At 38.9% G+C, this 11132-nt stretch overlaps 1 pseudogene; it reads right to left on the bottom strand.

Moving 5' to 3' along the window:
• Positions 1-4292: 4292 nt before the first annotated feature.
• Positions 4293-5214, bottom strand: LOC103126937 (olfactory receptor 14A16-like; annotated as a pseudogene).
• Positions 5215-11132: the final 5918 nt, after the last annotated feature.

Genomic DNA, 11132 nt, shown 5'->3' on the forward strand with positions numbered 1-11132 from the left:
GAAACTAGTGTATATCTAGGTTTTGAGACTTTGTTAGAAAGTGAACCACCTGAGATGAAATTAGAGAGTACTATAAAAGGAAAGGTCTCACCCGAGTAATGAAGCTGAAGGGTTGTCATTCCACACCTGAAGTCTCTGGACACAGTCTGAGGTGAAGCATGTTGAGGTGGCAATCGTTGCGTTGGTTAGGTTGTGGTCAGCGGATGCAATATTATTTGATATGGATTGGGAGAGGCATACGGGAAAGTGGGCCCTATCCAAGGGTTCCAGGACTGGGGGAAGTAGGGGCTTTATAGTGGAGATGTGAGTGTTTTAAGTTCAGGTGTAAGACACTCAGGATTGGAGATATGTGTTAAGCTATTAGGCTATTAAGTATCTATTGGTGTGCAAATCCTCCACTATGCTGCTTATCACTTTGTATCATTCTATGACATATTATATAATACAGAATACTATATAATTCTCGATTGTATATTCACTCCAAAGTTTAAAAGTATTTGGAAATATATGTATTCTTCTAATCTCTTTTTTAATTATTATTTTTATTTATAAAATGGAGATACAGGCTGGGAGTATGGCTCAATCTGTCAATGCCCATGTTCAGTTGGGAAGCAGTTGCAGAAGCCAGACCTTCCATCATCTGCACCCCACAATAATCCTGGGTCCATACTACCAGAGGGATAAAGAATAGGAAAGCTATCAGGGGAGGGGATGGGATACGGAGTTCTGGTGGTGGGAATTGTGTTGAGTTGTACCCATCTTATCCTATGGTTTTTGTCAGTGTTTCCTTTTTATAAATAAAAATCTTTAAAAAATGGAGATATTGGTATTTATTTTTATTTTTTATTATTTATTTATAAAAAGGAAACACTGACAAAACCATAGATAAGAGGGGTACAACTCCACACAATTCCCATCACCAGAACTTCATATCCCATGCCCTCCTTTGATAGCTTTCCTATTCTTTATCTCTCTGGAAGTATGGACCCAAGTTCATTGTGGGATGCAGAAGGTGGAAGGTCTGGCTTCTGTAATTGCTTCCCCGCTGAAAGGCTGGAATAGTGCAGATGAAGATTTGGTGGGGGGTGTCTCTATTCTGTAGAAAGCTAGTAGGCATATTTAGTTATATTCCAAAAGGCCTGTGGTTATATCAGTTTTTTTTTCTTTTCCCTGAGCCTGAAATCTAGTTATTGTCTGGGGAAATGATGTCATGCCTGGAAAAAGGATTAGAAAGCTGGATCTGGGAAGAGAGTAGCTCCCAAATATGAGAAAGGTGTATAAATATTGTTGACTATAAACCCCATCGATTTGATGTGATCTGGTGCCCATATTCAGCTTAGGAGCCTATGTGACCTTTGTGTCCCTGTAGATCTGACCTCACATTCTGTGGTCATCAGTAGGAACATTCTAAGTTGCCCCAATATCAGGACCTATCTTCTTCAGATGTTGTCCAGCCTCCCTTCAGAGAATGGAACAGTCTCTACCATTGTTGATCCAAGTTGAGGGCAAGGTCCTATAGGGGTCCACAAAGGGACCTGTTTTGTTGTCCCTGATACAGATGACCGGTAACAATGGAGTGAGGGATTTATTTGAGGTCTAGGCCCATCATGTCTGTTTGGGAATCTCAGGAATTCCCAACTAGGGCCCCAGCTGATGGGGTGGCCTGATAGTCACTAAAGAGTCATCGTTCATTTGATTTTATGTGATACATATCAGTTATGTGAAAGTGAGCCAGTCATACAATCATCTTCCCAAGATAAGCATACATCTTTACTGTTATAGAAATGTTTTCAAAAAACTCTGTCCCATTCCATCCTCCACTTTTCCCCAGTGAAAAAGAACATCCACCCTCACCCTCCATCCAGAAATATTTTACTCTGGTAAAATATTTGGTGCCCTACTCCAAACTCAGGGAGATCCTGCTTTGATTTTCCCTTTCTGTTCTTCTTTCTCAGCTTCTGTTTATGAGTAGGATCATCCCATACTAATATTTGTCTTTCTGACTTAGCCCACTTAACATAATTTCTTCTAACTCCTGGGAGTCTGGTGGTAGTGCAGCGGGTTAAGCGCACATGGTGCAAAAAAAAAGGACCGGGGCAAGGATCCCGGTTCGAGCCCCAGGCTTCCTATCTTCAGGGCAGTCACTTCACCAATGGTGAAGCAGATCTGCAGGTGTCTATCTTTCTCTCCCCCCTCTGTCTCCTCCTCCTCTCTCCATTTCTCTCTGTCCTATCCAACAAGGACAACATCAGTAACAACAACAATAATAACTACAATAATAAAACAACAAAGGCAACAAAAGGAAATAAATAAATTTATTCTAACTCCATCTAAGATGGGTCAGAGAAGGTGGGTTCATTGTTCTTAATAGTTGCATACTATTCCATTTAAGAAACTCTAGTGCTGTGGTGTCTCTCCTTGCTATTTCTCCCTCTCTGTTATTCACTTTCTCTACTGGAATGAATATACAGGGTAGGAACATGAAATTGTATATATGCAAGGATCTAGTTCCATTAAAAAAAAAAAAAACTCTTGTCATAACTCATTGGTGTTGGAATGAATGGCAAAGCACCTAAATAAAAATGTAGACATATTTTTGTAGACTCAGATTATTGAAGAATCAGTTCATTTTATCACTTTTTGAAAAAAATATTTCTTGGGGGTTGGGCGGTAGCACAGTGGGTTAAGCGCACGTGGCGCAAAGTGCAAGGACTGGCATAAGGATCCCGGTTCGAGCCCCCGGCTCCCCACCTGCAGGGGAGTCGCTTCACAGGCAGTGAAGCAGGTCTGCAGGGGTCTATCTTTCTCTCCCCCTCTCTGTTTTCCCCTCCTCTCCTCATTTCTCTCTGTCCTATCCAACAACGAACAACATCAACAATGGCAATAATAATAACCACAACGAGGCTACAACAACAAGGGCAACAAAAGGGGGAAAAATGGCCTCCAGGAGCGGTGGATTCATGGTACAGACACTGAGTCCAGCAATAACCCTGGAGGGAAAAAATATTTCTTTATTGTGGGATTAATGTTTTATAGTCGACAGTAAATATGATAGTTTCTATATGCATAACATTTCCCAGTTTTCCACATAACTATACAACCCCCATTAAGTCCTCTGCCATCATGTTGCAGCAGTCTCTATAATTTACGACGTATTTTCATTCTCTACTGGGAGTATCTTAGGATATGAAATAGCTATGAGACAGGTTATATGGAAATAATATTTAAACACCAAGTACTTGAATATGCTATTTTTTTTCACATCATACTATTTTTTTGATGAGAAAAAATTCAGGCCAACTTTTATTTATTTACTTATTTTTTACTTATAAAAAAGAAACGTTGACAAAAACCATAGAACTCCATATCCCATCCCCTCCCCTGATAGTTTTCCTATTCTTTATCGCTCGGGGAGTATGGACCCAGGGTCATTATGGGGTGCAGAAGGTCTGGCTTCTGTAATTGCTTCCCTGCTGAACATGGACATTGACAGATTGATCCATATTCCCAGCCTGTCTCTCTCTTTCTCTAGCACTTTTAATTGTAATAATTATTAATATAATATTCCTTTTCATTATGAAATTTAATTGTTTCTGACTGACATATGTCTTTCAAATCACAACAGTGCAGGGCATATCCAACAATAATGACACAAACAAGCTTTAAAGCATTTAAAAGTAAATTTAAAGTAAATAAGAAAATTTCTACAGTAGGAAAAGATGTAAGAACTCTTCTTTTGTTTATCTAGTTATTTTTAAAATTTTCTTTATTGGGACATTAATGGTTTAATGCTCTTCTCTGCTCATGGTTGTGAGGTACTCATCCATACATAGAATTAGTCATGTCATCACGAACAATTCAGTGACACCACATTCACAGTGTGCTGCCATATATATAACTATTAAATTCCTTTCATTTGAAGGTATGTTGTATTGTCCTACCAAAATAACATTTCAGATAACCATATTCACTAAGTTACCATACATTTCGTTTGCAGGACAATACAAGTTTCTGTCGGTTATCTCTGTATTCAGTCTACTTTAACTTTTATCACAGGAAACAGTTCCTATTAGAATAGCATGTAACTAGACAGCATACAGTCTAATCCCAAGTTTTCCCATGTACTTTGTTTAAGCAAGGAGATACCTAATAATATTTCAGTAAGTACATGCTTATTTTTCATGATAATTTTACATTTCAAATAATATTGCTAAGTCAGCAATGACTTATCAGGTATGCCAGTGAATTAAAAGATCATGATCGATGTAAGATTTAGACTTTCCATTTTAAGATTAATGCCTGCTTACCCCCAGTCTCTTTAATGCCATCTTAATATCCTTGTTCCTTAGGCTATAGATAAGGGGGTTCATGGTGGGTGGCACCACAGTATAGAATACTGAAACTAGCAAGTCTAAGAGTGATGGAGTTTTGGGTAAAGGGCGCAAATAAGCAAAAAAAACCAGAAGAAAGAAATAGAGTCACAACAACAAGATGAGGCAGGCAAGTGGAGAAAGCTTTGGACCTTCCTTCTCTGGAGGGCATCCTCAGCACAGTGGAGAAGATGTGAATGTAAGAGATGTCAATAAACACAAAACAGATAAAATCCAACAATAGGCTCAGTCCAATGGTGACTAATTCATTGATATTATATGAGCGGGCAAGAGAGAGTAGTTGTGGGACATCACAGAAGAATTGATGAACTTCAGGAGACCCACACATGGGTATGGAAAAGGTAGAAGCTGAATGCAGAACTGCATTGAGACCACCACTGATCCATGAAAAGGTGGACATCTGCACACAGGCTCCATGGCTCATAATGATGTCATATCTGAGCGGATGGCAAATGGCCACATAGCGGTCATAGGACATGACTATGAGTAGGGCTACCTCTGTGGTAGCTAGGAGGAAGAAGAAGAACACCTGTGAGACACACCCAAGGAATGAAATGGTGGTGTCATTCAGTAGAGAATTCATGATGGATTTGGGGACAGTGACAGAAATGATGCAGAGGTCCAAAAAGGACAAGTTCTTCAGAAGGAAGTACATGGGGGTGTGTAGATGATGATCCTTGGTGGTGAGGGTTATGATGAGAAGATTCCCAAGTAGGGCTGCCATGTAGATCAACAGAAAGAGTGCCGCATGTAAGATCTACATTTCCCGGACATCAGAGAACCCCATGAGGTGTATTGTTTCTCCAAAAGTAATGTTGTCCATTTCAATGCACCTTTAATCAATTACTCTGAATTTTTTTTTAAAAAAAAAGACATGATGTGACTCAGCCTAAGAGGATTGCTCGAATTGCCAGCGTCCATGTCCAGTGGAGAAGCAATTACAGAAGCCAGACTTCCCACCTTCTGCACCCCATAAAAAATTTGGTCCATACTACCAGAGGGATAAAGAGCCAACAACGTGCTTATTACTCACTTTGAAAGCTGGCTGGTGGATGTTACCTGCCTAAGAATGAGTGCATCATTTCGAAATATGTATCCTGAGAGTAAAGTTGGGTTCACTTACCTTGATCTAAATCTGCAACAAGTCTACAGATGAAAAAAATAAAATCAACTACAGTGTGTCAATGAAGGAGTGACATTATCTAAAGGAAACTAATTGGAAAACTTTCATTTTGTCTGAAAATCCCTTAAAGAAGTCATTCATCAAATAATTTGTGTCCTGAGTTGCTATAGCTAATACTCTCTACTAAGCTGCTATTCACTGGTTTATCTTTCCAACTTCACTCATCTTTCTTCTGGTATTTTGCTTTGGTTTGTAAAGAAATACGTAACTATGGAGAGGGCGTCACAATACTACATAATACCTGGTGCTCCTAGGCCTATTGTTCATGCTTTCCCTCCTGCTAATAATATTATCATTACCATGTAAGTGGGACCTTGTCTCTGATTTCACTTCCTTTTCCCTACTCCTTTATTGACTATCCTGTGATCTCATCCCTACTTTATTCCACCCCTAGTCACATATAGAGGCCAAAGTTACATTTAAACTTCAGTGTGAGAGAATTTCAAGGGACATTTAATCAATGTTAAATTGGTGATAATATCTAAGCTTTCAGCTTCATACAAAATTTCTGTTTCACTTCCCATTTTTTTAAAAGTTATAACCAAAGTAGGTTCTCTACTTGCACAGACTTTTCTCATTATTTACCATAGTATATCTGTACAGCTTCACCATTGATTCAGAACTATTGCTCTTGAGAAGGGTAGCTTCTTAGAATTTTACAATAAAATAAGTTTGATTCTTACATACAAAAAAAGTGACAGGAACTTTTTTTTACTAGAAATCATTAGAAAAAAACAAAGCAGTACAAATGATATAATTCACACTATGGCAGGAGGCATAGTAAAATTTTGGAGAAGTAGAATTTGACTTTTCAAAATTAATTTCATTTGGGATCCTGCATGGATTTTGTACACTGAAAAACATTTTTTCATGGCTTTCTGTATGTCTGTTTTTATTTTCCTACATCAGACCCATGTTTCCTGAAAATGAACTTGATGCATCTTAACCTATTCCCTGAAATCTTCTACCTTTTATCAAGAACAATTGTCAAACAGAAATTAACATATTTTGTCAACGGCTTTCTATCAACTACTGTGCTTTAGGAATTTTGATATAATCACTGAAGACTGAATTTAAAATTATGGGAAATGAAATAACTAACCCTTGGAATTCTGATATTGTTTAGGAAGAGGGGAGAGAATAGAGTATTTCAAATCCAAATGGGACCATGCTGAACATAGCCTACGGGTGTGTAGGATGCTTTTCAGTTAAGGTGTGGGCTTATGCTCAGTGGTGGGGAAGTAGGCAGGCATCTAGGACTGGCTTTGAGCACTCAACCCTCATTACATTTGACTGAGAGCAGAGAACACCCCATGATGCAAGAAGCTGGTGTTAAAAACAAAACAAAAACAAAAAGTGGTGGCATCTCTCAGAGCTTCACTAAAAGTGAAGATATTTAGAAATTTTTGAGTAGAAGAATTACTTTTGAGGAAGATATACAAATGAGAATATTACTTTAATGATCCATCTATGACTTCTCAAAAGAAGGTCTGTAATAAATGTCCAAAAAAAGCTGTGAATTGGAAAGAGAGAATACAAAATGGCATGGAGAAATTGTTTGAAAGGTTAGGTGAGTTAAAATGAAACCAAGGCATGGTTTCAGCTAATGTTGGCAACACCTCTTCTGAGCTGAATCATTATTTCACCTACTTTAAATAGGAGAAAATAAATACTTACAGAAGTTGTGGAAGAAACAATATTTTATCTGCAGAAAAATGATCTCATGCATAGTCTAGTTTCAGATGCAATACACTAGGAAATACAGATTTCAGTCTTTGCTTCTGCACTGTTTTAAAGTGATTCTCCTTGGAGTTAATAAGTTAATACTCTGGGGGTATAAAAAAAAAACCACATCAACTTAGAAAAAAGGTTGTATTAAAGGAATTCGTCAACACTAGAGATATGCAAAATCTCAAAGATGAACTATCCCAAGTTTTTATGTGGAAATTATCTTACTTCAATGTTATGATAGTAGCAAAAGGCTTCCTTATTTTTAAGGAAGGATATATTTAATCATCAGTTTGAAAATTTGAATGAAAATTTGAAAATTTGTCTTTAATTTTTGTGAGAGATATTTTCAAGGGCTTATGATCTTGGTTGATTTCTTTAAGAGATGATAAGAGAGGGAGAAAGACAGAGAAACATCTCTGACACTGCTTCACCACTTGCAAATATAATTTTTTCTTTTTAAATTTATTATTATTATTATTATTATTTTCCTCCAGGGTTATTGCTGGGCTCAGTGCCTGCACCATGAATCCACCGCTCCTGGAGACCATTCCCCCCCCCTTTTGTCGCCCTTGTTGTTGTAACCTCGTTGTGGTTATTATTATTGCCATTGTTGATGTTGTTGGATAGGACAGAGAGAAATGGTGAGAGGAGGGGAAGACAGAGAGGGGGAGAGAAAGATAGACCCCTGCAGACCTGCTTCACCACCTGTGAAGCAACTCCCCTGCAGGTAGGGAGCTGGGGGCTCGAACCGGGATCCTTATGCCGTCCTTGCACGTTGTGCCACATGCGCTTAACCCACTGCGCCACCGCCCGACCCCCAATTTATTATTTTTTTAATTTATAAAAAGGAAACATTGACAAAACCATAGGGTAAGAGGGGTAAAACTTCACACAATTCCCACCACCAGAACTCCGCATCTCATCCCCTCCCCTGATAGCTATCCTATTCTTTATCCCTCTGGGAGTATGGACCCAAAGTCATTATGAGATGCAAAAGGTGGAAGGTCTGGCTTCTGTAACTGCTTCCCCACTGAACATGGGCATTGACAGATTGATCCATACTTCCAGCCTGTCTCCCTCTGGGGCTCCAGGACACATTGGTGGGATTGTCTATCAGGGAAGTCTTATTGGCATCATGGTACCTGGTCGCTGAGAAGAGAGTTAACATATAAAGTCAAACAAGTTGTTAACCAATCATGAACCTAAAGGCTGAAATAGTGCAGATGAAGAGTTGGGGGGGTCTCTGTTTCGTAGATAGCTAGTAGGTATATTTTAGTTCTATTCCAAAGGGCCTGTAATTTGCTTGTTTATTGTTATTATTGGTTTCTAATGTTTACATGATGTCAGTGAGTTTATTTTTATAATTTTATTGGTAATTTGTAGTTTATAATACAGTTATTGACACATGATTCAAAGTTTTCATCTTCCTGTGATGCTCTCACTCTCAGCTTTGATTATTTTCCATTATCATGCATCAGGAACCTAAACTCTTCCTCTCCTCCCTATCCAACCCCAGAATCCTTTGCTTTGATGCACTATGCCACAACTAGTCATAGTTTCACGTTGTGTTTTCCTATTATGTGTTTGTTCCTTAAGCCCCACCTATTAGTGAGACCATCTGGGATTAATTTAATTGAGCCCAGTTTTCAGATATGTTTGGGGTCATCAAAATAGCTCACTGGGATAGTTTGCTGCTCTGCCATGTGCATGACCCAGGTTCAAGCTGTTTCCCACACTACTGAAGGAATCTTTGGTGTTGTGGTGTCTTGCCTTCCCTCTCTGCCTTTCTATCTCTCCCTCTCCCTCTCCCTCTCCCTCTCCCTCTCCCTCTCCCTCTCCCTCTCCCTCTCCCTCTCCCTCTCTCTCTCTCTCTCTCTCTCTCTCTCTCTCAAATTGACCTGAAGGGAACCTTAAAGTTGTAATAGGTATAGGTGTGGTTTAGAAAGGAAGGGAAGGCAGGGCCTTCAAAGTGAATAAAAATAGGATATATATATATATATATATATATATATATATATATGATCTTGGGATATCTTTGCAGGTTACTATTGGAGGGAATGAAGGCATAGAACTTTGGTGGTAGGAATGGTGTGTAATGATACCTCTATGATTTTATAGTCTTGTAAATCACTATAAAATCACTAATAATGATAACTTAAAAATTGACCTGCAGCAGTGATGTCCTGGAGACACCTCTATCAAAAAAGAAAAAGTATCAAATCTATTTCTTTATCTTCTCTGATTTTGGAGTGTTTATTAGAAGTTATATTTGCATGTTTTCTCTATTACCTATTTTCTGAGCCATACTATAAAAAATTAAATAAGCCTTACTATTTATCCATCCTCTGCCTTGTTTTCCCTCAGTCATTTAAAATAAATGAGTCATTAAATATTGAGTTACTTATTTGTATCTATTTTTGTTCCAGGCATATTAGGGAGCTACTCTCTGTGCTGATCCAGCTGTCTAGTCCTATTTCTAACTCTAACACCATCTTCCCAGACCATATCTTTAGCCTACCTGCATGTTAGCCGTCAGGCTCAGGCAATAATTAGTAATCATGGGCCCCTTGGAATATACTTAAGATAGACTTCCAACATTAAGACCCCAAGTCTCATCTGCTATATACTTACCCTTAAGTTCCTGCTTACTTAAGAATTTGGTCTGCTTTATAATTTAATGCTTTTCAGCCACCAAGTTGCAGATGCTGCCATGACACCAACCTTGACTTCCCTGGGCGTATGACCCCACTATTGTGTCCTGGGACCTGCCCCACTAGGGAAAGACAGAAATAGGCTCAGAGTATGGATCAACCTGTCAGTGCCCAGGTCCAGCCAAGAAACAATTACAGAAGCCAGACCTCCCACTTTCTGCACCCCATAAATATCTTTGGCCCATACTCCCAGAAGGATAAGGCATAGGGAAGCTTCCAGTAGAGGGGATGGGATGTGGAACTCTGGTGATGGGAATGGTGTGGAATTGTGCCCTTCTTATCCCACAGTCTTGTTAGTCATTATTAAATCACTAATAAAAATGTTTCTTTACAAATTATTAAATAACAGAGGAATACTTCCACTCTATTCCCTCCATCGGAACGAAGCTGCAGTAGTTCTCCCAAGGTCACAGATATGGGCTGACTATTATATATGTATATATATACATTTTTCCTAGCATCCTGCCATCTCTTCCTTTCTAAGTCACACCTACACCTATTACTACTTCCAAATGTCCTTCCTTTCTTACCTTTTATCTGGTGGAATTGGAGTTAAGTGCCCTCTGGTTATCTTCCTCTAATATTTCCCCCCTGTGGGGATACAGACCAAAATTCTTTATGAGGTGCAGAAGGTGGAATGTCTGGCTTCTGGAATTGCTTCTCTGCTGTACACAGGCTTTGGCAGTTCTGTTCATACCCTCAGCCTGTTCCTATCTTTTCCTACTGAGTTATGGCTCTAGAGAGGTGAGGCTCTGGTACATGTTGATAAGGCCATCAGTCCAAGAAACTCATGCTGGAATCATAGTATCATTCACAAGTTCGTGGCTAAAAGGCAGTAAGATATAAAGCAGAACAAAATGTTAAACAAACAAGAACCATAAAATATGAATAGAGCAGATGAGAATAGGGATCCTCATAGGTGAAAAGAAACTGGAAATCTATATTAGGTATATTGGGTATCATGGGCTAGAGACCCATGATAATTTCTGCCTGAGCTTCATAGCTAATATGGAGGCAGTCTAAAAATATTGTCTGGGAAGATTATGTCAGAATTGAGTATAGGGCTAGAAAGCTGGATCAGGGCAGATAGTAGCTCCCAGATTTGAAGAAAATATG

This window comes from Erinaceus europaeus, chromosome 9, assembly GCF_950295315.1.
Source record: "Erinaceus europaeus chromosome 9, mEriEur2.1, whole genome shotgun sequence".
NCBI classification, from domain to species: Eukaryota; Metazoa; Chordata; class Mammalia; order Eulipotyphla; family Erinaceidae; genus Erinaceus; species Erinaceus europaeus.